Below are 26,719 nucleotides of genomic sequence, written 5' to 3'. Positions count from 1 at the left end.
CCTACAACCAGCACCACCGTCCGTCTCCAGAATGTGTTACAAAATGGAGACTCTGTCCCCATTAAACAATAATGCCGCATTCTTCCCTCTCTGGGCCCTGGCAACCACCCTTCCTCTTTCTGTCTCTATGAGTTTGAGTACTGGAGATCTCTCCTATAAATGGAATCACACGGTATGAGTCTTCTGTGGGCTGGCTGACTTCACTGAGCGTAACATCCTCAAGGTTCATCCGTGTAGTAACTAACACATGTCAGGACTTCTTTTCAAGGCTGAATGATGTTCCCTTGTACATACATACCACACGTTGTTTATCCATTCATCTGCCGATGGACACTTTGGCTGCTTCCACATTTTGCCTTTGCAAATACTACTCCTAGGAACGTAGGGGTGCAGATTTCTCTTTGAATCCCAGCTTCCTACTCTTTTGGACACATGCCAGAAGTGAACCACTTGGGTCATATGGTAATTCTATGTTTGACTTTTTGAGGAACTGCCATACTGTTTCCTTCTCAATTCTTAGCCTGGTTGCCCTCGCACTCAACAAGCTCCAGACCAATAGCAGCCCCGCCTCCCTTCACCCCACCCCAGAGTCACCATCCCTTCAACCTCAGGATCACCCCTGCTCCCTCCTTCCCTTCCTCCCTCGTCCAGCAAGCAACCAAGCCCCCTTCCTTCTGGCCACAAGCGTCTCCTCCTCCTGCCCCCTTTCATCTCAGCCTTTTCAGAGCTGAATTTCTGAATTTCTCTCAGATCGATCCATGTCTTCCCATTGCCACGGCTCCCAGTTTAGGCTGGCCCACCTGCCCCTAGCTTTCGGATAGCCGTGACATCCATTCGCTCCCCAAAGCTTCCTGAATCTCCAGTTACAAACACCAATCCATTCTCCCCTTGGATACTCAAGATGGCCCTCGCACAGAACGAGCCTTCAAAAATATTAGCACTTATACCTCTCTAACCACCTATCATCTATCAAACATTACACGTGTGTGCATATATATCTTTTATATAGATAAATATATAATATCCATAAACATATATGTGTGTGACATAGGTGTGTGAAGAGAGAGAAAGAGAGAGATTCATATAGAAAACTGCTTAAAAACACTTGTGTTAGGGTGATATGATTATGATAGTTTCTTAAAGGTATTTTTAAAGTTTTTTTTTTTAAGTTTATTTATTCATTTTTTTAGTAATCTCTACACCCAATGTAGGGTTTGAACACACGCCCCTGAGATCAAAAAGTCCCATGCTCTTCCGACTGAGCCAGCCAGGTGCCCCAAGATATTTTTAAATTAAAAAGATAGTACAAAATCTTCGAGAAACTTCAAACTATACAGAAATGTAGAAAGAAAAACTGAAAATAGCCCCCCACACCCAATTCCACAGGCCAATCACAGTGTTTTCTTGGTTTTTTTCCTCTTGAATTTTTTTGCACAAAAGGAGTATGTGTGTGTGTGTGCACGTACACATAGTTTCTATCTTGTAGGAATGAAATTACATTCTATACATTGTACAGCCACTTTACCTTTCTTTTTTTGGAACCAACAGTCTATCCCAGACAACTTTTCATCCCACAATGCTAACCACGACAAATACTTTTTTCCTTCCAGCGATTTTGTGTGTACAAAAATGTTAGTAAATACAGATATACACATACACGCTCTACATATTATTTACCAACCTGAGTGTATTTTTCTCTTTTTGACCCAAAGTTGTACCCAAATGCAAGCTCTGCATTAAACTTTTGGACAACTGCTTAAAACAACTTGTTTTGCCATCCCTTATCGACCGACAGACAAGAGTATCCCCCTATTTTGCAAACTATTTATATGAGAGATCTAAAGTACTCAAATTCAAACTAATCCACTATTTTGCAACACTATTCCCAACTCCAGTGTGCACTTCTGTGAATCCTTCTGTAGGATTAATTACTGGAAATAAGTTTTTTGTGTCAGGGGTTATGCATATTCAAAATGTTTTGTTTTTGTTTTTAAAGATTTTATTTTATTTTATTTTAAAGATTTTATTCATTTATTTGAGAGAGAGGGAGAGGGAGAAGCAGACTCCCCACTGAGCAGATGTGGGGGCTGATGTGGGGCTCAATCCCCAGGACCCTGAGATCATGACCTGAGCTGAAAGCAGATGCTTAACCGACTGAGCCACCCAGGCCCCCCCAAAAGATTTTATTTTTAAGTAATCGCACACCCAACGTGGGACTTGAACTCACAACGCTGAGATCAAGAGTCGCATGTTCCACTGACTGACCCAGAAGGGTGCCCCATATTCAAAATGTTAGTAAGTCTGACCAAATCACCCTTCAAGAGGTCATGTCCTTAAAACCCTCATCACTGTGTAGGAGAGCCCTGGCCTTTATCAATATTTTAATTTTTGGATTTGTCTGAAAGTTAAGTCTGGCATTGTGTTTGTTTGTTTGTTTGTTTTGATTTGCATTTCCTCATCAACCAAGAAGTTGAGCCTCTTGCACTAACTTCCCTGGCCTTTTCTCTTCCTTCTGTCATTCCGCCTATTGATTATTTAGCTCTCCAGTCTTCACCTTACCAGGCAGGTGCTGCCCCTCTTTGTGCGTAAACTTCCCTCCAATGTCCTCTCCAATTCCCCACTCGACACAAACCAACTTGCAAAGGATTAAAATTTAAACATCAGAAACAGAATGGGACAAAATGGCCACGCTGGAGAGTCAGAGCGAAAACTGGCCTGAGCAGGATCTCAGGAGTGAAATGTGCCAAACAGCCGCGAAGCTGGGGATTAAAGTCTTTCTTCCATCTGGAACCTGGCGTCTACAAAACAGTGACCACATTGTGAGCCTTCCCAGAAAAAGCGCCGCGTTGCCTGGCTACCCGGCAATGTATATATGACTTGGCAGCAGTCCTGGCTTTGTAGCTCAGAGGAAAGTTCCAGGGTGGGATGCAAGCTGAGGTTCCAAGGACAAATGGGCCGAAAGGTTTAACCCCTTCTTTTCAGAGAGCTCAAGCTGAGGGGCCTTCTGGGCCCAGGTAACCTCGGCCAGGTGGTCAGATTTCCAGGATCTTTGATTTTCTTCTTTGCAGAATGGCCTTAGCGAGACCCAACTTGGAGGCAGGCTACTAGAATCCATGAGATTCCTAACCCACCTGCCACTTCCAGGACGCAGCATCTGGAAGAGGGTCTGACACTCACTGAGCCCCGAAGTTCTGTGGCTTTGAGATGCTGGCTTAACAACTCCAAGCACAGGTTTCTCGTCAGTAAACCGACGGCTTGGTTGGGCTGGGCTGGGTAGGGTTGGGTTGTGTTGAACGTTCAACTCATGGAAGGTGATGGCAGAAATTTCTTGCTGCTGTTCCCTCCTTCACTTCTCTTTAGCGTATTTATGACTGCTCTGCCCTCCTTCTGGCAATTCTCATAGCTTCAGTGACACCACACTGGGCCGATTCTGCTTCCAGCTTTGCTATGGCTTCCAGGACGAGTGTTCAACGAGGAACTTACCAGGCCTGCAAGGGTCTGCCTCCCAGCTCCCACCACTTACGCGCTCCGGCCTCACTGGTCTTCGTCTAGTTCTTTGATCATACCACGGTAATTCCCACGTCCAAGCTGCCCTCTGCTCAGATCAGGGCAGGCTGCTTCCCCTGCCACGGGGCTCACATCAAATACCATCTCCTCACACAGGCTTTCCCCAACTGCTCCATCTAGAATGGCAGTGACATCTAGGCCTCTCAATCCTGCCCTCAACCCCAGACCCTCAATGCCACTGGGCTCCCTGAAGATGCCACCCTACCTCCTCCCATACACTCTGTAGATCCCCAAGTCCAGTCCGACCCCGACGCCGGGTTACTCAGAATTATCTCGTACTCACTGAATCGGGTGCTTATTGGTTTGCCAACAAACAAACCACCCAACAGCCACCCAACAAACACTCTCCTTTATTTTGGTCATAATGCTTTCTATTTCATTTAGGGAGCCCAGCCACCCCCGCTCTCAGAGTGGAAATGACATTACTTTCTGATCCAGGAATGGATCCATGTCTCAGGTCTGGGCAACTAGCATCTCAGGGACTGACTCATGGATGGGCTTGGGACTTGGGTGAACTCTTAAGAGAGACGCTTTCTCCACAGCTAGGCTGGCAGCACCCGTGCCTAGAGCTGTTGGCAGCATCTTTACCACCATGAGGGGAGAGCCTATGGCGGAATGAACAAGGTCAGGGGAAAGCAGGCCCCAGAGCCCGAGACATAAAGCTCACATCTTGACGACATCATTTGAAATGCTGGATCCAACTATACCTGAAGTATGCTGAACTTTACAGATGTCAAGGCAATACATTCCCACTCACTTTAAGAGTTCATTTTCTGGGGCACCTAGGTGGCTCAGTCGGTTAAGCGTCTGCCTTCAGCTCAGGTCATGATCCTGGGGTCCTGGGATCGAGCTCCACGTTGGGCTCCCTGCTCAGCGGGAAGCCTGCTTCTCCCTCTCCCACTCCCTCTGCTTGTGTTCCCTCTCTCGCTGTGTCTCTCTCTCTGTCAAATAAATAAAATCTTTTTTAAAAAGTTCATTTTTCTGTCACTTACATCTGAAATACGTGTGACAGATAAAACCCCTATCCTAAGCCCTGTCACCCCTCAGGTTAAAAACATTAGAGTCATCCCTGACTCTTCCCTCTTCTCCATTCCCCACATTTGAAGAGCTGCCACGTCCTGTGACGTCTCCCGCATAAATGTGTCTCCCATCACTCTCCACGCTTATGCCTCCCTTTACCGCCCTTCACACGGACACAGGTCCCAAGTCTCTAGTCCGCTCCACCGTTAATTCCCCACTGCTTGCTTGCCTCCATGTTGGCTCCCTCCATTCCACTGTCTAATCTCAAAAAGGACATCCTTCCAAAACACCAATCTAACTCTCTCTCCTGCTTAGCAACGCCTCTTCAGTGACAAGAGAAAGAAATATTAATTGCTAAAGCAAAACCAAACAAATGGAAATAAAAGTTGTGTACTGAATCAGGTCACTGAAAAGCCCAGGGGTGGTTGGATTCGAGCATAAACAGACCAAGGTCCTCAAAACCTTTCATTGAAGATCCATCTCTCTCCGTCCCTAGGCTCTGATTTCCCTGACCCCTCCCACAGAGCTTTTAGGGCTATCCCTCATTGGCCCAGACTGAGTAACATGTCTGTCCTGGAGCCAATTACAAGTGGCTTCTGTTGACCAGGTGGAGGTCACAGGAGCCCCATACACTGAGAGGGTTGGAGGAGAGGGTTCTTCAAAAGGAGAAGGGGGTTTTGTCGGTAAGCACCATCTTACATCCCCCCAAAGCACTCCAGTACCTTAGAGATCAACTGCAAGCTCCGTGAGGCTCCCTGTGTTCTCCTCCGTACCCACACTTCACCTTCCCCCACCACTACCACCTCCACACACTAGTTAGAATAAACCACTTTGTGTTCCCTCAACTTTCTCATCCCTAGACTTCTGCACACAACCACTCAATCCCAACACTCGTCCCTCCCACTCTCTTTTCAACAATTTCCTGCTCAGCGCTGAGGCCTCAAAGGTTACTTCCTCCCAGAAGGAGGCCCTGAGCCCCACGAATGAGATTTGGTGCCCAGTGTGGATATTACTGTATGTAGCAGTCCTCCTTGTTTCTTTGAGGATATTAACCCTGCCCCTCATTTTGGGGACTGTTTCTCCTCTACCCACAACCCCATTGCAGGTGACCTATTAGAGCATTCTCTGTGTGTGGCCCAACCCAGGCCTGTGAAGAGCCTTCTAAGGACAAGGCAAGCAAGACTCCTCCTCACAGATGGATAACCTAGGAATAGCACCATTCTGACCTCATGGGGAAGACTTGCGTGACAGTGTGCTGCCAACATGCAGATTCAAGTGGTAGAAAGACAGCTGCTGGCTGCATTCCACTACCCTGAGGACGGCTACACCTCTTGCCTCCCTGGGATTTGGTTACCGGAGCCAAGAAAGTCCCCCTCTTTGCCTAAACTAGTTTGAGTTGTTTCTGTCATTGGCAACCCTCTCAGACCAGCTGCACCCCTGCCATTCTACGGAGTGGCCCCATGTGCCAGAGGAGAGGGCCGAAGGTGAACTAGACTGGGCTCCTTTCCCTTGCAACCAAGACGGTCCCATGGGGCCACGCAGAGGGAGGCGCCATCCCAGTGATGCGCTCTCAGACACACTTAACAAATGGATGCTCCTGTAAGACTTGCTGCTCTTTGGGGGAATCACCTACGAAGGGACATTTGTGCCTAGGGTGCCATGCTGGATGAGAATTCCATTCAAAACGAATTGAGTTCCCGAGACACAGGGTAATATATGGTGGGTAAGGGAGGTCATGCTTCCTGAACTCCACCCATTACTTGCCACGTGCCTGGAAACAAGTTACTTAACCTCTCTGTCCCTGTTCCTTCATCTGTGAAGCAGAGGTGATGATTTAAAAAAAATAAGTATGACCTCATAGGATCATAGAGGATAAAGTAAGAAAATCTATACCAAGTACATAAACTGCGCCTCGCATTTAGGCAGCCCCAAATAAGTGTGAAATATGAATAGACCCACTCGCTGAACGTTGCATAGAAAGAAGCAAGCAGAAATATCTGCGAGTCCACCAGAAACATGTGAGTGAAGAAGGAAAACATGAATCTGTGTGAACACACGTGCATTCCTCGCTTTTCTTATAATAGCCACTATGCATCCCACCCCAGGTGCTGTGTTTGCCCCCCAGGCACTCGCTACATCTCTTCTGAGACTGCCCCTTCTCTCACTCTCCTGTCATACGGTTCAGGTGGGGCTGATCCCCACCCCGCTGACTCCAGGAGGGGGCCGAGGACCCCGTCCGGCCCGGAGAGCGGTATATCCCCTTGGCCTCAGTGACTGGTTCAGGGATGGGCGTATCACCCAAGGAAGGTCACCAGGGAATGAACAGCAGAAGGTGAGGATTCCAGGGACCATCCTGGAGCCAGCGAGGAGGGAAGAAAGTCTGAAGAGAGCATCATCGTGGAGGTCAGGCCATCCAGGGGGCTGCAGAGGTCATGCTGAGGGGGAGAACGTGAAAACGGTGCCCTTGACTGGAGAGCGGAATGGGACCAAGTGGGGAGGCAGGCCTCGGGGAGGAGCACAGCCATCCAGACACAGCGACAGGGGAAGGAAGACCATGGGGCCCAGATCCAGGTGTGAAGGCAGTGCTGGAAGGAGGTGGCAGTTTCCTTTTGATGCTAACATTTCATCAGAAAGTTGTGGCACCAAGTGCAGCACCAGACAGCCACGCCCTGACCTTGGCTGCTCCTCGTGCAAGTCTCCAGGAATGAAGGAGCGCGAGCAGAGCTCAAGAGCCGCACGATTCCTCCCAAACCACCCGGTTTAAATCTTGGCTATTGGACAAACCCCCTCCCCCTTTCCCGATTCAGTTTCCCTACACGAAGAAAAAAAAAATCTCTGAAAGTATCCAGCCAAAAGGTTATTGTGAGCATCCACTGTAACAAAGCTTAGCTCACAAACTTATCTTTGCTGAATGTTACTTATTGCTGAGAATGAGACAGTATTCAATGAAATTCAAGAAGAAAGGTATCAGGAAAGTGCAGGGCTTACAAAAGGACTATGTCCCCCACTTTTTTTTTTAAGTTTATTTATTTATAACCTCTGAAATGCGGCCTGTTAGGAATAAACTAGCAGAGGAATGATTAACGGTCAGTTGAGTATTTATTGGCTATCAAAGATGCAGCTGCAATATGCAATCATCTTTCAGCAAAAGCTAATGAAAGCCTTTCTCCCACAAGCCTGGATAAGTGTCCTGGAAAACAGAAGGCACCGCATTATTTCCAACATACTCCTTTTACTTCGTGCATTAACCTTGATTTGTCAGAGCAAATCCTGGTCATTTTACTCCCTCCTGCTTTAAACAGTCTTTCTAATTGTCGCTCGGTTTGGGATCCCAAGGGCTTTCTTCGCCCTGGACAATGGGCCTCGGTAAGACTGGGGGGCAGGGGAGAGGTATGCTATTCATTTGTAAAGTGCAGAAAGGGGAACCGCACGGCGCCTCTCTGGGAAATCGCTTCCCTTAAACAATCAGCCTTTCTTCCGCCTTTCTTCCCTGCCCTGCAGGGCGTGCATTTCTCCGGGGTTACAAGTAACCTAATTTGAAGGCCACAGCTCTGATGACCTTCAGGTCGCCGATTGATTTGGAGCCTCCAGCCTTCTGGGCCACTCAGTGTCTCCTGGGACGCTCCCAGGCAAGGCACACCAGACTGAGGGACGCCAGGAGCCTCCTTTCCTTAATCCCTCGGGCTGGGGCTGGATGCCCTGGCCACGGCCAGGAAGAGGCCTGCACCTCAGCACAGGGGGCCTGCCTGAGCCCCTGCCTGACCCCCCCAAGTGACAGGATTTGTATACCAGTAAGATCTAGGGGATGCAATCGGTTCGGAAGGGAAACAAAGTGTTACTGTTTTCATATCCAGGAATGGGGGAGGCCTTGACTCTCTTCATGTTTCCATACTCAGGAAGGAGGTAAGCACAGACCCTATAAATATTTCCATATCCAGGGGGCAGGTGACCCAGTAAAGCTTGTCTCCAGCCGCAGTGAGGATTCAGGAAGAACCAGAATGTCCTGCACCCTCCTTTCCAGCCCTGCTCAGCCTCAACCTTCCCTAAGGAGGGGAGCAGGGAGGGAGGGGCAGAAGGGGCTCACCCCATCCACCGTGCAAATCCAAGAGCGAGAAGGCTCCCAGCTTCCAGCCCTGGCACGGAGGCTCTGGGGCACCAGGAGCTACGGTCTATCCCTTCGATACCATATTACAGGACAGTGACAGGTGGTTCCCCTCTGGGAGCCCCTGCTCTCCCTCCCTGGTGCCCAGGAGAGGAATTCAGAGACCCTGCCTGGGACAGTCAGGTGTAAACTATAAATAAAATTCTATCAGACGCCCACAGTGCAGCATTCACTTGTTCAACAAGTACCTTACATACACTGTGTCCCAGGCGCTGGGCTAAATTCTGGGCAGTCACAGGAGCTCGTGGTGATGCGGAGAAGGGGACAGGGACTCTGACAAAGTCAAGATACCTTTTAAAATTAATGGTGGGGCGCCTGAGTGGTGCAGTAGGTTATGTGCCTGCCTTCTGCTCAGGTCATGATCTTGAGGTCCTGGGATCGAGCCCCGTGTGGTGTGGGGCTCCCCACTCAGCGGGGAGTCTGCTTCTCCCTCTCCCTCTGCTCCTCCTCTGCTGGTGCTTTCTCCGTCTCTCTCTCAAATACATAAATAAAATCTTAAAAAAATAAAATTAAAAAAAATGAATGGCAATGGGCAATGATTTCTTGGGTGTGACAACCAAAAATGCAGGAGCAAAGGCACAAGTACACAAGTGGGATTACAACTAACTTCAAAACTTCTGCGCATCGAAGGAAATAATCAACAAAATGAAAGGGCGACCTACGGGATGGGAGAAAATATTTGCAAATGGTAGAGCTAACAATGGGTTAATATTCAAATTATATATATAAAGAACTCCTACTAAATTCAACAAGTAAATAAACCCAATTTGAAAATGGGCAAAGGACTTCAACAGACGTTTCTCTGAAGACGATACGCAAATGGTCAACAAGTACATAAAAAGGTGCTCTGCCTCATTAATCATCAGAGAATGCAAACCAAACCCACAATGAGATAGCATCTTACACCCACTAGGGTGGTTATTAGAACAAAACAAAACAAAACAGAAACAGAAAATACCCAGTGTTGTAACGGCGGGGAGAAATGGGAATACTTGCACCCTGCTGGTGGGATTACAAAATGGTGGAACTGCCATGGAAAACAGCCCTCAAAAAATTAAAAATAGAACTACCCTGGGATCCAGTAATCCCACTTCTGGGTACACAAGCAAAAAAGTTGACAGCAGAGTCTCGGAGAAATACACCCATATTCTCAGCAACGTGATTCACAACAGCCAAGAGATGGAAACAACACAAGTGTCCATCAGTGGATAAGTACATAAACACAATGGTATCCATACGATTGAATATTGTGCAGCCTTAAAAGGCAAGGAAATCCTGCCACATGTTACAACATGAATGAACCCTGAGGATATTATGCTAACTGAAAAAGAGGCTATCACCAAAAAGACAAATATTGTGTGGTTCCACTTCTGTGAGGTTCCTAGAGTATTCACATTCAGAGAAATCAAAGGACAAAGAGCTGGGGGAAGTGGGGTGTTGTTGTTTTAACTGGAACAGAATTCCAGATTTGCAAGATAAAAAAAGGTCTGGAGATCTGTTTCCCAATAGTGTTTATGTAATTTAAGGCGACTGAATTGTACACTTAAAAATGGTGAAGACGGTAAATTTCATGTTTTGTGTATTTTACCTCAATTTAAAGACTGGAGAGAAGAAAACAGGGTAATCTGCTGGTTCCTCAGGAATTTCTACAGAGGAGAGGGTTCAGAAGGGTGAGGAGGAGGGACCCTGATGCGGGTTTGTGCATCACCTTATAAATCACCTAGAGAAGACAGTTATGCACATCAAAGAAGGGGTGTCAACCGTGGAGCTAGGGCCACCCAGGAGGTGACAGGCATTTTTGGAGGGTGTAAGGGACTCTTCTAGCTGTCTCTAATGAGACAACACTGAAGCCCCAGCCTAAATGAGAAGTCAAGGGAAGGTCTGTGTGAAGAACACACAGAAAAGAAGGAGAACAAGTGCGAACCCCTGGAGAGAGGCTTGGGAGGACCCTGGTGTGGCTGGAGCAGTGCATGTGCCGTGCAAGGCGACGGGAGGTCATTCTGGGCTGGGGAAAGGGTCTTGTAGGGGCGAGAGGCCGCAGGGACACTGCAGTCCATAACGACAACATGTGAATGAGCTGGAGGTTGCCATCAGGCGGGGCTAGGATGCTGAGCAGCAACAGAAGGGGAAACCACCCCGTGGTAGGCAGGCGAGCGTTTCGCAAGCAGCCCTTCAGGGGAACAAAACCATAGTCTGTAGCATTTGCCGATTTCCACTGTGCAAATACTCCCACTGAGGCTGATGGCAAGCTAACAAGGTCACGTCACCGAATGTGGTGGAGCTGGGAAGAGAGGACCGCGACTGGCGCTTGTGAGCCTGTGAAGGCCACTACCAGCCCACCGCTGGGACTTCCCTTCTTCTGGGCGGGATCAGAGAAGGGCTCCTGGAGGAAGTGTCCTGAAAAGTGGAGACAGAATCAGGAAGGAGAGGCCACGGGAAGGAAGGTGTTTCAGGCCAAGAGATCTGCCGCTCCAAGTCTGGCCCTCAAGAGCGGGGCCTCCGAGAAGGGCGGCGTGACAAGCATGAAGAGGGCAGACCCAGTCTGGCTTTCTTTGGTAACTGTGATGAAATGCATGTAGCACAAAATTTACCGTCTTAATGGTTTTTAAGTGTACAGTTCAGTAGTGTTCAGTATATTCCCACTGTTGTGTGGCCAACCCCACCATCCATCTCCAACCTCTTTTCATCTTGCGAAACTGAAATACTCGGCCCCCGTTGTGAGACATCATCTCCCCAGGCCCCGGCACCCACCCTTCCACCTTCTGTCTCTACGACTCTGACTCCTCTAGGGACCTCACAGAAGTGGAATCATACCGGATTTGTCTTCCTGTGACTGGCTTATTTCTCTTAGCATGATGTCCTCAGGGTCCACTTATGGAGCCCGAGTCAGACTGTCCTTCCTTTGGAAGGCCGAATAGCATTTCATGGGATGGACAGACCACATTTTGTTTATCTGTCCACTCATCGATGGACACTGGACTGCTTCTGACACTCGGCCATTGTGAATAATGTTGCTGAGACACTGGTGTGCAAGAATCTCTCTGAGATCCTACTTCTAATTCTGCTGGGGATAGAGCCAGAAGTGGGATTGCTGTGTACAGACCCAGCCTGTTTTGCAGATTCCTCTTGCCCCAGCATAATGTCTGGCACTAACAAGGGTTTTGGGAAATACTGAACTGTGCCTAGAAAAAGGTCTTGGGCAGAATCCTACTATCTTGGTACTGTATGCCCAGCATCTACGAAGAACTCCATACAAGCTATTTCATTTAAGGTAGGATCTATTATAATACCCATTTCACAGGGGTGGAGAAGTGAAACCACTTGAGTGGGAGGAGCTGCAAGAGAAGCAATATTTGTGGGCAGAGCCTTGGGTCTACTGGAATTTCCAATCCGTGCTAAGGGGTGGAGGTGGTCTTCATCCGAAGGGGTCTGACTGGTTTTTAGCAGGGAGGGTGATGTGACCAGATTTTTCTCTAGCGGAGATCCTTCCGACTGTAAGCAGAGTGCATCTGAAGCCACTCAAATCCAAAGTGACCTGGAGCTAATGTCTGGTCATAGAGATGGGGGAAAAGAGGAAAGGTTTGGAAGACATCTACAGGGATAGTTGGGCATGACGTAATGTGCGAGACATGGGCTCCCCAGTTCCCGCCTTGCATATCATGTGGCTGACTGATAACCCTTCCCTAAAAATGGGACAATGTTTAAATAGAAATGGTTAGTAGTTGCTGGGCAGGGATCTCCTCAAGGGAGGGCAGCCAGTGTCTCCCCCTTTGCTGAGCCCGCAGATGTGTCCTTGGATCAAATGACAGCTGTGGGGGTGGAGAGGGCTAGCGGCAGGAAGAAGCAGGAAGAACAGAGCCTGCACTTAATCCGCCACAGTTGTTTTGGCTTTGAAAGGAATATGTTGTCCAGGATGGCCTCTCCCCTAGTTCTCTCTTTCACACAAGATTGTTTCATTTTTCCCATGCTAAAAGGAATATGTGCCCGTTGTGGCTACTTTTGAAATTACAAAAAAATTAATAAAAAATTAAAATTATCCACAAGACCAATGAAAGACGAATTCTAGAAACACTGTGGAATATTTTCACACATTTTTTCCCCATGAAAATATACTCATGAAAGCCACTTTTAATGAAATTGTGAGGATACTATTCATTTGACAATTTTTAACTGAGTGCCTGTTATGTGCAAAGCATTGTTCCAGGTGCTGGGGATATAGTGGCCCTCAAAACAGACAAAACTGATTCCCTGCCTTGTGAGCTTGACAACCTACACGGTGTGCACTTTGCTTTTCTTACTCTTTCCTTTTCCAGGAACATAAGCCCCTATTCTCATCGAACAATTTTTAGAGACATGCCTTATCATGAAAACTTAAATTTTCATTATATGGACATACCAAAATACATTTGCCCTTCAGAAATTATTGGACTTCCAGTTCATTTCCAGTTTTTTTGTGTAAATGTAAATAAAATTGTAATGAAAATCCCTGTACACACATTCTTTTGTGCCTTGCTGCTTCCTTCCTAATGGAAAATCCCCCGGAGTAGAAGTATTTGGTCAGTGGGAACAAAGAGTTGAAGATTTTCTACAGAATTCTCTACAGAAGTTTAAAAATTCTTCTCCATCATCAGAAAACATGAGGATAACTACTGTTAAGGTTTAGGGGTATTAACTTCATTCTTTTTTCTATGCATACATTATCTGTCTGTCTGTCTGTCTATCTATCCATCCATCCACCCATCCACTCAGCCAGCCAGCCATCCTTCCTTCTGTCCGTCCATCCATCTATCTACCCATCCATCTCTACCTTCCCTCCCTCCAACCCTCTACCTCTCTACCTATCGATCTAGACTTTATCGTCATTGGAAACTGCATCATGTTTGAAATCTTGTTATCAGACGGTCCTTGTTCTCATCACTAGCCCCTGTTCCTTTGGTCTTCTTCCTTTCCCCTGACACACACACAATTCTGTAGCATTATTGGTACATTCAGTCTGTTACACCTGACTTCATGTTCCTTCTTGTCGAATTTACAGTCCATGGTCCATTCTGACAATAACTCTGTATTAGTGTTCTATTACTGTGTAACAAATTACCACAAACTTAGTGGCTTAAAATTCTATAGGTCTGAACTCGAGGCAGGCTCTACTGGGTTCTTTGCTTAGGATCTCAGGAGACCAAAATCAAGGTGTGGGCTGGGCTGTGCTCTTATCTGGAGGCTTTGGGGAAGAATCCACTTCTAAGAATTCACTTCCACACCCCTCTTTTGACATTACGGATTATAGTAGCCAGTCTCCAGGATGGCGCTCAGTGATCCTCACCTCTTTGTGAAGGCTCTCCCACACTGAGCAGGGACGATGACCCGTGTCACCAATAGCATATTGCAGATGTGATGTGTGATGGCTCAGGCTAGATCATAAAAGACATTGCGATTTCTGCCTTGTTCTTTCTTGGATAAGATGGACTCTGGAGGAAGTAGGCCACCATGTTGTTAGAGACTCAGGTGGTCCTATAAGGGTGGGAGGGACCGGGGCTTCTATACAACAGCCAGCATCTACTTGCCAGGCACTTGAGCGAGCCGTCCTAGAAGTGGATCTTCCCACCTAGTCAAGCCTTCAGAGTGACTGAAAGCTCTATCTTTTCTTTTTTTTTTTCTTTCCAATTTTTTTTATTGTGGTAAAATACACATAACAAAATCTACCAGCTTAGCCATTTTTAATGTACAGTTTGGTGGTATTAAATACATTCATAATGTTGTACAACCATCACCACCATCCACCCCCAAAACTCTTTTCATCTTATATAACTCAAACTCTGTCCCCATTAAATAATAATGCCCCATTCTTCCCTCCCCAGGCCCTGGAGACCATCATTCTACTTCCTGTCTCTATGAATCTGACCACTTTAAATACTCCATAAAAATGGAATGATAAAGTTCTGTCTTTTGGACACAAGGGTTCCAATTTCTTTTTTCTTTTTTTTTCTTTTTTTTAAGGATTCCAATTTCTCCATATCTTTGTCAACACTTGTGTCTGCTTTGTTTTGTGTCGACGGTGGCCATCCCGATGGTGTGAGGCGTCGGAACAGTGCTGTGCCGTGGAAGGGTTCCAAGCCGGGAGAGACACAGTCTGCGTTTTTACATTTGTCTGATTGCGTTTTGGAGAACGGCTGTGAGGGATAAGAGAAGTTGCTGCAATAGGAATCTACTGTGGCCGTCACTGCGGGGAAGATTGCAGCTGGCTTTGGAACAGAACAAGGGGGACGCAGAAAAGTGGAGAGATCTGAAAGTGATGTTAATGGCGGGGATAGAAAAAAGATGGCAGTTAGGAGAGAAATTTATGTCTGGAAATCTCACCAGAACATTAACCACAAGGCCCAGAGTCCAGATGAAAATTTCAAGTCAACAGGCTTCCAAGGAATTTCCCCGATTCATGAGCTGAACAGCTGCTGGAGTCCAAGCTATGTACACATCAGTGTCTAATAGTCAACGGAGGGACCCGTTTTCTTGGAAGGGCACAGTGTGCCCGTATTCCAGAGAATGCCCATTTCCAAAATGGAAAAAGGTGAAAGACCAGCTGTCTGTTTTGCAAATATATCCCTGGTTCCTGGTTTTAGTGAGTGTCCCCTAACACCCAGGATACTGATCATCTTTCATGTCTTCTACCTCTGAGTGCATTTCCTATCACCCCACAAAAGTAGGTTTATAGAAGATGCTTCTCAAGCTGAATAAAAGCCATGTTTTACTATAAAGCAATGAAAAAATGTCACTTTCATTCCTTTATCACCTCATATAGCAGTGGTTCCCAACTGGTTGGGGGGGGATGGCAATCCAGGCTCCCAGGGGACATTTGGCAATCAATGTCTGGAGAAAAATTTGGTTACATGACTGAAGATGGGTAGAGGCCAGGGACACTGCTCAACATCTGTCATCCACAGGACAGCCCTACACACACACACACACACACACACACACACCAAAGGAAAATCAGATGTCAATGTTGTAGCGCTGAGGTTGAGAAACCCAGTTCTGTAGATACTTAAACATACACATGTACCCCCACCCCCAGGCCTCACAATATTCATAACCCCCTGTTCTCACATCTTATACTGCATCATAGTTGAAAAAAATGTACAAACACAGCTTCAAGGAAAGTGGAGGATTTGCCTCTCCTCACCCCATACTATGTAACGAAATGGTTCTCCTAAACCCTCGTAATGGAAATTCTAGGGCTTCCACTGCTTAAAATCCTAATGGTTTTTAATAAAGGAGCTTCAATTCTTTTTCTAATAGCAGTTGGTAGTGGTGGTGGGGGTTATTAGTTGGTTTGAAGTAAGGGAGTGGTAAAATCTTATTTGTGTGGGGAACTGATTGGAGGGTGGGCAGGAATGGAAGCAGGGATACCATCAGGAGACCAATGGAGTATTCCAGGGGAAGGATAAGGGTGGGATAGGTCCAGGGGCCAGCAAAGGAGGTGGAGAGATCTTGTCTGAAGAAGGAGGTGCTTTTGAAGCGTAAAGGACAGGGCTTTGTGGCTTGTGGTATATGGGGACTGTGATCAGGGGAGGGTTGCATTGACATCTACGCTTCTGCCTTACAACTATGATAGGCATTTCCCTTCCCAAGAGATGTGCAGGCTAATGACCCAGCCAAGATTTTACTCCCTGAGAACAAAAAATTAATTTCTCACAGGGAAGGAAGACCAGAACAGCCAGGGTGGGTTCGGGAGTGGCGCGAGGCCATTTCCACTCCTCTACTTCCCCTAAACTCCTTTCCTGAGGAAGGACTGGGGCCTCCAGGAGGCCCCTTTGGGGAAATGGAATTGGAAATGGGCAAGAACCACTCTCTCCTGGAAGTGTGAGCCAGGGCTGCCACTCCATTCTCTGGGTCACAAAAGGGGCCAAGTTCCTGCTGCCAAGCCACCTGGGCTTGAATTACGTGGGGACTTCTGGCATGCCCCTGTTCCAGTCTGCACCAGGACATCCTAGCTGCTGTTGAAGAGTGGGTTGGAAGGAGGCAATATGGAGGCAGGGAGGCCATCAGGGAGGCAATTCACAAATGGAGAAGGTTCTCCTTGCACTGTTCTAACTTGTGAACAAAACACACCAAAATTTCTGCCCTCATGGAATTCAGTTCTAGTGCAGGTTTTCTCAACCGGGCAGGATTGACACTCTGGGCTGGATAATTTTTGTTGTAGGGGTCTGCTCTGTGTTTTGTAGGCAGTTTAGCAGCATCCCTAGTCTCTGCCTACTAGATGCCAATAACACCCCTCCTCCTCAGTTATGACAACTAAAAACATCTCCAGACATTGTCAAATGTTCTGTGGGCGTAACATTGCCTCAAGCTGAAAATCACTGTTCTAATAGGAGAGGACAGCCAGAAAAGATAAACAGAATCATTAAGGAAATTATACAGTGTTCTAGCAAGTGATATGTAATCACCTTAAAGAGGGTAGAGAATGCTAGGCAGTGTTAAAGAAAAACTTACTTGTGACACTTTTTTCCAGCTTTATTGAGATGTAAGAGACATAAAACATTGTGTAAGTGTAACGTGTACAATGTGTTGATTTGACACACTCACATGTTGCAAAATGATTACCACCATAGCTAACACCTCCATTCATCCCTTCAGGACTCTTGTCCAAGATGGTAGAGAAGATTTTATTCAAGAGAGCTACTACAATGGGGTTTTGCAGTAGGGTAGAGAGATCAGGATCACCTCTGAATAAAATAAGGAAAAGCAGAAATTTATAGCCAAGGAGTCGGGTGGATGTCAGTTGGTTAAAAATTATTGAGGTAGGTTAACTATTTTTTTATTTCAAAAAATATTTAATTAATTAATTAATTAATTTAGAGTGTAAGCAGGGAGAGGGGCAGAGAGAGAGGTGATTCTTGCAGAAGGCAGACCAGGGTGACAAGAGGCTGAAAGTGATCAGACAAAGGGCAGGGAATTTTTGCCAAACTGACTCAGGCCAAGGACAGAGCCTGAGGTTGGGGGGGCCTTATCAGAAAGTCTGAGTAGAGTTAGGTCAAGGAAGGGGTCTTTGTCAGTGGAAGGAAAAAAGGTGTTGCATTTTTAAATAGGGAGGGCAGGATAAGCCTTGTCAAGGAGGTAAGAGTTGACAAAAGGATTGCATTGAAGCTGTAGATTGCTCTGGGTCATATGGACATTTTTACGATATTAATTCTTTGGATCCATGGACACAGGATTATTCCCATTTATTTGTGTCTACAATTTCCTTCATTAGTGTCTTATAGTTTTCAGCATGGAGATGTTTCACCTCCCTGGTTAAATGTATTCCTAAGTATTTTATTGGTTTTAATGCTATCATAAATGGGATTGTTTTCTTCCTTTTTCAGATAATTCCTCATTAGTGTACAGAAATGACACTGATTTTTATATGTAGATTCTGTATCCTGCAACTTTACTGACTTCATTGATCTCACAGTTTTTTTGGTGGAGTCTTAGGATTTTTAAGATACCTCAACAAAACTGGAAAAAAAAAAGTATTAAAGAAAAAAGAGTTGACAAGGGATGAGCAGTGCTGGGGATGAAGAAAACGGGAAGGCTGAGAGAGAAGTAGAGGGGAGGAGGTCAGATGGAAGAAGGTGTATTTGAAGGTACAGCCCATAAGTGGGAGGTGTGAGAGATAGTCAGGGATGTTTCCAGGTTCTGTGGCTTGGAAACTGGGTGGATGGTAGCCCATTTGCTGAGTTGGAGATTGCTATAAGAAGAAGGTCCTGTCCAAAAAACACCTGGTTGGACTTCTTCTAAGCTTTGCTGCACTTTAGGTGCTCAACGCCTTCTAAGCAAGAAGGCCCAGAAGTCAGCTTCTAGAACTCTCGTCAGAGGTCTGGGCTGGAGAAGAAGGAGGCCATGGGAAAGGATGAGCAAAGCCAGGATCAGGGTGAGGTGAGTGAAGCATTCCCCTCATATGCAAAATTTAAGGGCATGCCAAAAGCTCAGGAATCGAGATAAAGAACGTTTTAGCGGATTGTTTTTTTAAAAATCAAAATGAATGCAAAAGAATCCATGGTGAACAAAATATCCAAATTTTATTTATTTTTTATTTTTTTAAGATTTTATTTATTTGAGAGAGAGAGCGTGCGAGCGAGTGCATGAGTGAGGGTGGGGGGAGAGGGGCAGAAGGAGAGGGAGAAGCAGACTCCCCCCTTAACAGAGAGCCCAGCGCGGGGCTTGATCTCAGGACCCTGAGATCATGACCTGAGCCACCCAGGTGCCCAAAATATCAAACTTTTAGATTTTAGATTTTTAAAATCTTAATTTCACTAAAATTTTGGGTTTAAAATTTTTAATCTCATTTAAATTTTAGATTTTAATGTTTAATTAAAATTTTTGATTTGTGATTTTAAAATCTAATTTAAATTTTTTAAGAATTCTAAAGACAGATGAGTAACGGTGCCATGCCACATCATGTCAGAGCTTGAGGGTAAAGGAAAAATCAGCAATACTGACTGGCTTCGTTTAAAATGTTGGTACTATTCATCATGGATTGTTTCGCATTCATTTTGATTCTTTAAAACATTGCATTCAAATATTATTTATCTTTAGCACTGAGTTTTTTGGTGCCTCCTTAAACTCTGGGACACTTACGTCACCCCAGCCTAGACCCTGAGGCCATGAGAAGTGGAGTGCACTGGTCCTGGCTCTGCCCAATTCACCATATAGGTGTTTACCTTCCAAGTGGGAGGATAGGACACCTAGGGAGAAATGACACTAACTCTCTGGGGCTAATAAACACCCGGAGGCGAAAGCTAGAGCATGATTCATCCCCAGCTTCACTATTCTCCACTCTACCTCTGCTCAAGGAACACTAAATTCCCCAAGTTGATATTGTCCCTGGTAGGAGGGGCAGGCAAGCAATAAATGGGCAATCCAGAATATAGAGAATTTATGCGAATTTTGCTCATATGGAGAACTCGTGGCATGTGACCAAAAACCAGGGATAATAAGGACGTTGTTGCTCCTACTGGAGGAAGGAGACACATTCCCAGGAAAGTATGGAAAGCTTAGAAATGTAGGAACAACCTGTAATTATATATGGAGCTCTGCATTTACTTTGTCAAAACACAATGAGACTACTATTCTGTGATGGGCTGAATTATACACACCGCCCCACCCCCCAAATTCATATGCTGAAGTCCTAACCCTGGTACCTCAGAATGAAACTGTATTTGGAGATAGGACCTTTCAAGAGATAGTTAAGGTAAAATGAGGTCATTAGAGTAGGTCCTAATCCAATCCGCCTGGCATCCTTATAAGAAGAGGACATTTGCTGGGGCACCTGGGTGGCTCAGTCATTAAGTGTCTGCCTTCAGCTCAGGTCACGATCCCAGGGTCCTGGGATCGAGCCCCACATCAGGCTCCCTGCTCCGTGGGAAGCCTGCTTCTCCTTCTCCCACTCCTCCTGCTTGTGTTGCCTCTCTCGCTGTGTCTCTGTCAAATAAATAAAATCTTTAAAAAAAAAAAAAAGAAGAGGACATTTGCATATGTATGGGGACAGAGGAAAACCCATGTGAAGACAAAGGGGGAAGACAACTGTCTACTAGCCAAAAAGAGAGGAGGACTCAAGAGAAACCAACCCGGAAGACACCTTGATCTTGGACTTGTGGTCTGCGGAATTGCGCAAAAATAAATTTCTATTGTAGTGGTGCCGTGTTATGGCAGCCCTAGCAGACTAATACAACTCAATATCTGAAATCAACGGACATTGCTGAACTGATTTTTTACCACAGGAAGGGAGAGCGATACTAGTTGGGTCATCTCTGCGCAGGATGGACTGATTTTATACAGAATCTGGAGTTCAGGGGTTGGCAGGCCTTCCGGGACACAAACAGGTTGACATCATCGGTAGGACTGCGGCCTCTCAAGTGAGACCCCTGTTGATTGGTTGGCACTTAGAGGCGTGTTTATCGGAGTGAGTCCATCCTTGATGGGCTCTTTCAGTGGCTGACTTTCCAAAGGAAAGTGCTGACACTGATTGTTTGGCTTGCAAAAAGTGCATTCTCTGAGGCGAGTTGTCACTGATCGGTTGAATGGGTTTAAAACTGATTCCGATGGCTGTTTGTTCCCCTGGCTGGAGACCAGTGCGTCTTTTCCCAAGCTTGTGGGAACTTCCTTATTCTCAACTTGTTTGGGACTCTGGCCCCTCAAGACTGTCAGCCCCGTGAAAAGAGGAACATGACCTGAATTGCTCATCTATATGTATCCCGGGGCCTAAGAACATGACTGGTATCGATTAAGCACTCAATAAATGTTGGAAACTATTACCATTCCTTGCTCAGTGTGCCTTCCTGGGAGTCATCATCCAGGCTCCTTGAATGAGAATGGGAGAATGGCCTGGTCAAAGGATGTGCACATCTTCAGCTTTGATAAAAGCAAAAGTCAAAGGATGTGCACATCTTCAGCTTTGATAAAAGCTGGAATGAGGTGGGGCCAGGAAGCCAAGAGAACAGAGGTTCAAAGAAGGCGCTAGAAGAAAGTGTTTTTAAGAAGGACAAAGAGGTCAGTTGTGTTGATGGCCATATAACATGAGGACAGAGACATGACCGTTGCATCTAACAACATAGTAAGTTTTGAGCAGAGCAATTTCAGGGGGTGTGGGGTGAATGTAAACCTATTTAAAAGGAACTGATCAGAATGTGCTCTAAAATATAGCATATTAATAAAAAATTTAAGGTATAGCAAGGCCAACAGATCAGAAGATGACTGTCATTAACGACATTGTTCACAATTCCCAAGAAGGGTCCACCATGCTATGCAGGTCTACACGGGCCAGTCAGGAGGCAGAGAGTAGGGGGAAAACGTGGGTAAGATCCTTTACTGTGGTTTCTGAGAGAAGGAACAGATGAGGTAGAGTAAGCCAGGGTAGGATTGGCTAGTTTTAATAATTTCAGTGGGTCCTGGGGCATAGGGGATGTCCCTAGTCCTCTAGTACCTGGCTCTGGGGTGAGTAGAGCAGAGGGATGGTGGTCCGGAGTGTGAAAGGCTGGTAAGGGTGTGGTGAGGAATGTGCAGACTCTGAATTGATGAATTTGCATTTGAAAAGCACACCCCCAGAAAGAGGACTTCTCCTGGGGGTGGTGGGGGTGCTGTGAGGGAGGCAGGAGGCCAAGCAAGGTGACACCGGCATATTGTTGGGTTGTCCAGAAAAGGTGTGTCCCTATCGGCCTGTAGAGCAGATATCAAAGCAACACGTTTACAGAAGCTAGAAACACAGTTAATACAAAATAGAAGGCGAGGCACGAAGCGTGGGAAATGAGCACAGACAAATCCTGAGGGAGGACGTGGGCTCCACGGAGAACAGGGAGAGAAGTCATCACAGCTGAGGCGTGGGAGCTAGGAGACAAGTGTGACGGCGAAGTCTGGGACAGAGAGCCCGGTCTGAGGTGTTCACACGATCCAGGTTGAGGGACTTGGAATTTATCGAAAGGGCCACGGAAGCACATTTAGGAGACAGTTGCCTGGAGAGACATGGTGGCAACGCAGACACGGAGACGGACCAGGTACAGAAGGGCCCAGGTGAGAGGTTGTGAGATGGTGAGAGATGATCGACCTCTGCACAGGTATAGAACTTTGGAGGCAGGTGAGAGGGAACATTCTGGCTGAAGCTTGTCCTCCCTGAGGAAAGTGAGCTTCAGAAAGTTCACACAGGTTTAGTGTCCACAGGGGCCTCCCGCCAACGCCGCGGCTCGGACTGTTCCTTCGACCCCTGAGCCAAATGCCAGGCAGGGACCAAGCGATGCATGCAGCGCCGTCTATGGGATGTGTGGGTGGGGAGGACAGGGGACGGAAGTCCTTCTGAGAAAGGGCACATGTCCAACATTCCAGCCACATTTCCAAACCAGAAAAAGATGTCCCTGGTAATAGTCTTTCCCACTGGTTATCCCTGGATCCTTGTTTTCATCCGTGTGAGTCCCATTTTCAGGGGCTGATAGTCTATTCCCCTTCATGTCCTAATAAAACAGTTTAGTGTCCTGAATCCCTTTTACAATGACCAGTACAGAGAAACGGCCTGATTATTGTCCATTGAACTAAATTCCAAAACTCCAAAATACATCCTGAATGAAACCATAAGAGAGTGGGAATATTTTTACTGTCACTTTTGCCACCTCCCTGTATCTCTACCAAGGTACACACACACACACACACACACACACACACACACACACACAATGCAAGTACATATTGATGAACATTGTTTTTTGGATAGTAATACGATGTAGTTGTTCATAAGGTGGTACAAACATAGCTTCCAGACACATTCTGTTTTCTAAGCCAACTGCCACTCCTTGGACCTTCCAAACGGAACTTGGAAGTCTCCGCTCTACGCGAGCTTTGGTGGGGGCTTAGGTCTTCAGTGAAAGAACTGCAGGAATCTTTTGAAGGATTTTAGGTAGAGGTATGACAGTCTGATTTCCATTTTTAAAAGGCATGGAGAATGGATTCGAAGGGGGTAAAAATGCAAGCGAGTTCGTACTCGATTGTAGGAAGCAAGCCATGGTAGTAGTGGCCTTCACCGTGTCGGAAACGAGATCAGGCCTGAGGAGAGAGCTATTTCAGGAGGCGGAGTTGGCAGGGCTGGTGACTGATGGGATACACCAGGTGGGCAGAGGAGACTGACCAAGGACAGCAGCCAAGTTTCTGCCCTGGCCTCTGAGAAGAGCTGTGCTTCAGTGCAGGCGCGTGGCAAGTCCTCTGCAAGACCGGGATCATGTTTAAGTGGACATTTCTGGGCAGAGGAGTTCTAGAAGGAGGCAGAGCCAATTGTGTCCACCCTCTGGGAGGAGAGAGGTTAACTCCTGAAAGCAGGCCTGGCTATGTAGTTTGCAGGGCCCAGTGCAAAATGAAAATTGCTCAAAACACAGGAAAAAGTGTGCATCGAAGGCCCGAATATGTAACGCCTCGTTCTTCTTTCCAAGGTCCCCCTCATGACCTGTCCTGGTGTTTTTCCTTTGCTAATTAATGCATGCTTCCTTGTAGAAGAACAGCTGCGTGGTGAGTGCTGACCCTCCCAGGCAATTGATTCAGGGGTGTGTGCAGAGCCCACTAGCTGCTAGGTTCGTCCTCCCATCTGACCCAGAGTGAAGCAACATGCCCTGGTCAGGGCAGGGACGCAATCCAAGTATTTCCCCACCGCATCCCAACATGGGGGGATGAGCGATTTCCGAAGGTCTGAATCAGGGGTGGGTGAGAGTCCTGCCCCCGTCAAATTGCCCACTGAATGCACCGGCCTCCACCTCCTCTCCTACCTAATCTCTCTGCCTCACTCTTAAAAGGACACTTGTCATTGGATTTAGGGTCCACTCAAGTAATCCATGATGATCTCATGTCAAAACTCTTAATCACATCAGCAAATACCCTTTTTCCAAATAAGATACCATTCACAGGTTCTGTGGATTTGGATGAGGATGTATCTTTCTGGGGGCCACCATTACACCCTCTACACTAGCCCTACCTGAAAGAGAAAAAGGCCGACTCAGTCAGATAGTGTTGGGAATACATCTCCTCCCCTCTTCCCTTGTTCTCCCCTCTCCAAGAAAAACTGGGTCCTTGAGAAAGAAAAGCTAGGGGAGGAGAAAGGAGACAGATAAGAACAAGCATTGACTAAAACATCCTGACTCACCCTCCCAGCTCCATCCTTCTCAAGGCTTCCATGTTCACCATCCAGAAAGAAGGCAGAGGGGGACTGAGGTGGCTCTGCCTTTTTCCTGAAATACAGGAAAAAAACCAGGCCCAGATGAGCCCCAAAATTTACAGCAGGCCTCTGGTCCTATCTGCATTTTAGGAAGGTCACCCTGGCCTAGGTTGGGGAATGAATGGAAGGAAGGAAAAGTGGAAGCAGGTAAACCAGCAAAGAAGGTGGTACACTTGGTACTGGGGGTCAAACTGCACCCCCCCGCCCTGCGTTGGGGCCAGACACCAAATTTGCCACCACCATGATCTTGGACTTCCTGGCCTCCAGAACTGTGAGAAAGAAATATCTGTTGTTTATAAGCCATCCAATTTATGACAGTTCCGTTATAGCAGCCCGGATGTATTAGGACCGTGTCAGTGAACGTTTGAATGGGTCGGTCCAAGCGTTCTGAATCCAGGGAATTGGGTTCTGAAGTGAATCCAGGATAGCTCATCAAACTTCACCATGGCCTGGAGGACACATTCTTCTACACTGTGTACCTCCATTTGTTTTCATTCCATGACCTCCAAGAAACCTCCTGATTTACATGGACTTTGAAGTGGTCAACAAACCCACAAGTCTTCCAGTCCTACAAAGAATTTCTTCCCACGGCTCCCTTTGTAAATCACTAACAACACTGGTTAATGTTTACTGAGAGCTTACTTTGTGCTAAGCCCATTACGTACATTATCTAATCTAAGCAGCAGGAGAGAGACTAGGGGACTCTAACTCTCTTGCTTTATTCCCTGGTAGGCAGACAAGATGGTCCTAGCTCAGGCACACTTCCAACCAGTTGAGCACCCAGCAAAGAGAATGTCATTCCTCATAGCCCCCAGGGAAAAGTTCCAGGTAATTCTCTGAGTGGCTCATCTGGAGTCATGTGCTCATCCCTGAACCAATCACCATGGGCACGGCAACAGACAGAGTGACTGACCAAGCCCGGGTCAGATGCGAATCAGTTCCCCATACAAAAGAGGGCTGTGGCAAGAATTAGGGGGAAAGAGTATTGGGCAGAAAAACTATAGATGTCTGCCATAATATAAATTATGCTCATAAATATTAAATAGACCAACTATGCCTCTGGCATTTTCAATTAAATTGGCCAATAAATTCTCTTTTTTTAAGTCAATGTAAGTTGAATATACTATTTCTTGTAAGAAAGAACACTGAATCATTTACATATTTTTCTCTTTTTCTGCCAGAATGTAAGCTCCATAAGAATAGATACCAAGTCTATCTTGTTCACTGCTGGAGTTCCTTTGCCTAAAACAGTGCCTGACACCAAAGTTGGTACTCAGTATACTAATATTTGCTGTGTTTGTGATTATCTTGTTTAACATCTGACCTCGATCCCACTAAAAGCATTTCCATGCAGCAAAGTGTTTTGTTTTCAAAACTCACCTCTGTATCCTCTAGATTCCAGTATACGTCTCACACATCATGGTCTCTCAGAATATACTGAAGAATGAACGAATAAGTACACGTTTCTCCTGCTGGACTCTAAAGAACAGAAAGGTAGAACCATGAATGTCTGAACAGCAATTATATCTTTAGAATCTAGAAGTGTCTGACACACAGAATGCCACCGCCCATCCAAATACTATTCGCTGAATGACAGACTAAATGAATTAATAAACGGTAAATATGCATGATGTTGATGTCACTGCTGCTTGCAGCAGCTTCTGAACTGAAAAGCTATGACTTTGTGGACTCTGCAGAGGTTCACACAGTCGACATTTTGTTCTTCCGCGGAGACCCCCACTCAACAACAGATTTTAACACACACAGAAGTCTTGCATAAACCACCGATGGAGGAGGCTTTAGGGCTTCAGGCAGTCCTCCCCATCCCCCAGCCAGGCTAGGTTGACGTCAGTGGTTCTGGCTTGTTCTCCTTCAAGAGCTCTTAGCTCTTGCTAGCTAGAGAGGCAGGCTCAGTCTGTTACCATGGAAACTGCAGCTGGAGTGGGGAAAGGGAGGGAGATTGAGGAGTGGGCACGGACTGGAATTTTCCAGCTCAGGAGGCTGACTGTGTGTGGAATCAAAACGCAGAATCAGTACACAGTCAGTTCTCAATAAATATTCTTGGGATGACTGAATAAAAATGTGGGAACTTGGACGAGGGACTTCCCATCTCTGAGCCTCTTTCCTCGCTTGTAAAGTAAGAATGATCATCCCACTGCATCGGAGGTTTCAGTTAAGAGAACGTAAATACCACCCTTAGCAGAGGGCCAAGCACTTTATAAATCAAAGCTTCTCCAGGACGGTCTTCAGATCTG

At 46.4% G+C, this 26,719-nt stretch overlaps 1 long non-coding RNA gene across 2 annotated transcripts in view; it reads right to left on the bottom strand.

Moving 5' to 3' along the window:
* LOC118535556 (uncharacterized) overlaps positions 1 to 26,364 on the bottom strand; it is a 156,409-nt gene extending 130,045 nt beyond the window's left edge. For both annotated transcript variants that reach the window (XR_013444127.1, XR_013444128.1), the window contains exons 1-4: positions 26,230 to 26,364; positions 25,845 to 25,943; positions 24,393 to 24,477; positions 21,499 to 21,598 (exon numbers count right to left, since the gene is read on the bottom strand). This is a non-coding gene — a long non-coding RNA (uncharacterized LOC118535556). The remainder of the gene's footprint in view (positions 1 to 21,498; positions 21,599 to 24,392; positions 24,478 to 25,844; positions 25,944 to 26,229) is intronic.
* Positions 26,365 to 26,719: the final 355 nt, after the last annotated feature.

This window comes from Halichoerus grypus, chromosome 15 (genome assembly GCF_964656455.1).
Source record: "Halichoerus grypus chromosome 15, mHalGry1.hap1.1, whole genome shotgun sequence".
NCBI classification, from domain to species: Eukaryota; Metazoa; Chordata; class Mammalia; order Carnivora; family Phocidae; genus Halichoerus; species Halichoerus grypus.
This window is presented reverse-complemented; position numbering and strand designations above follow the sequence as displayed.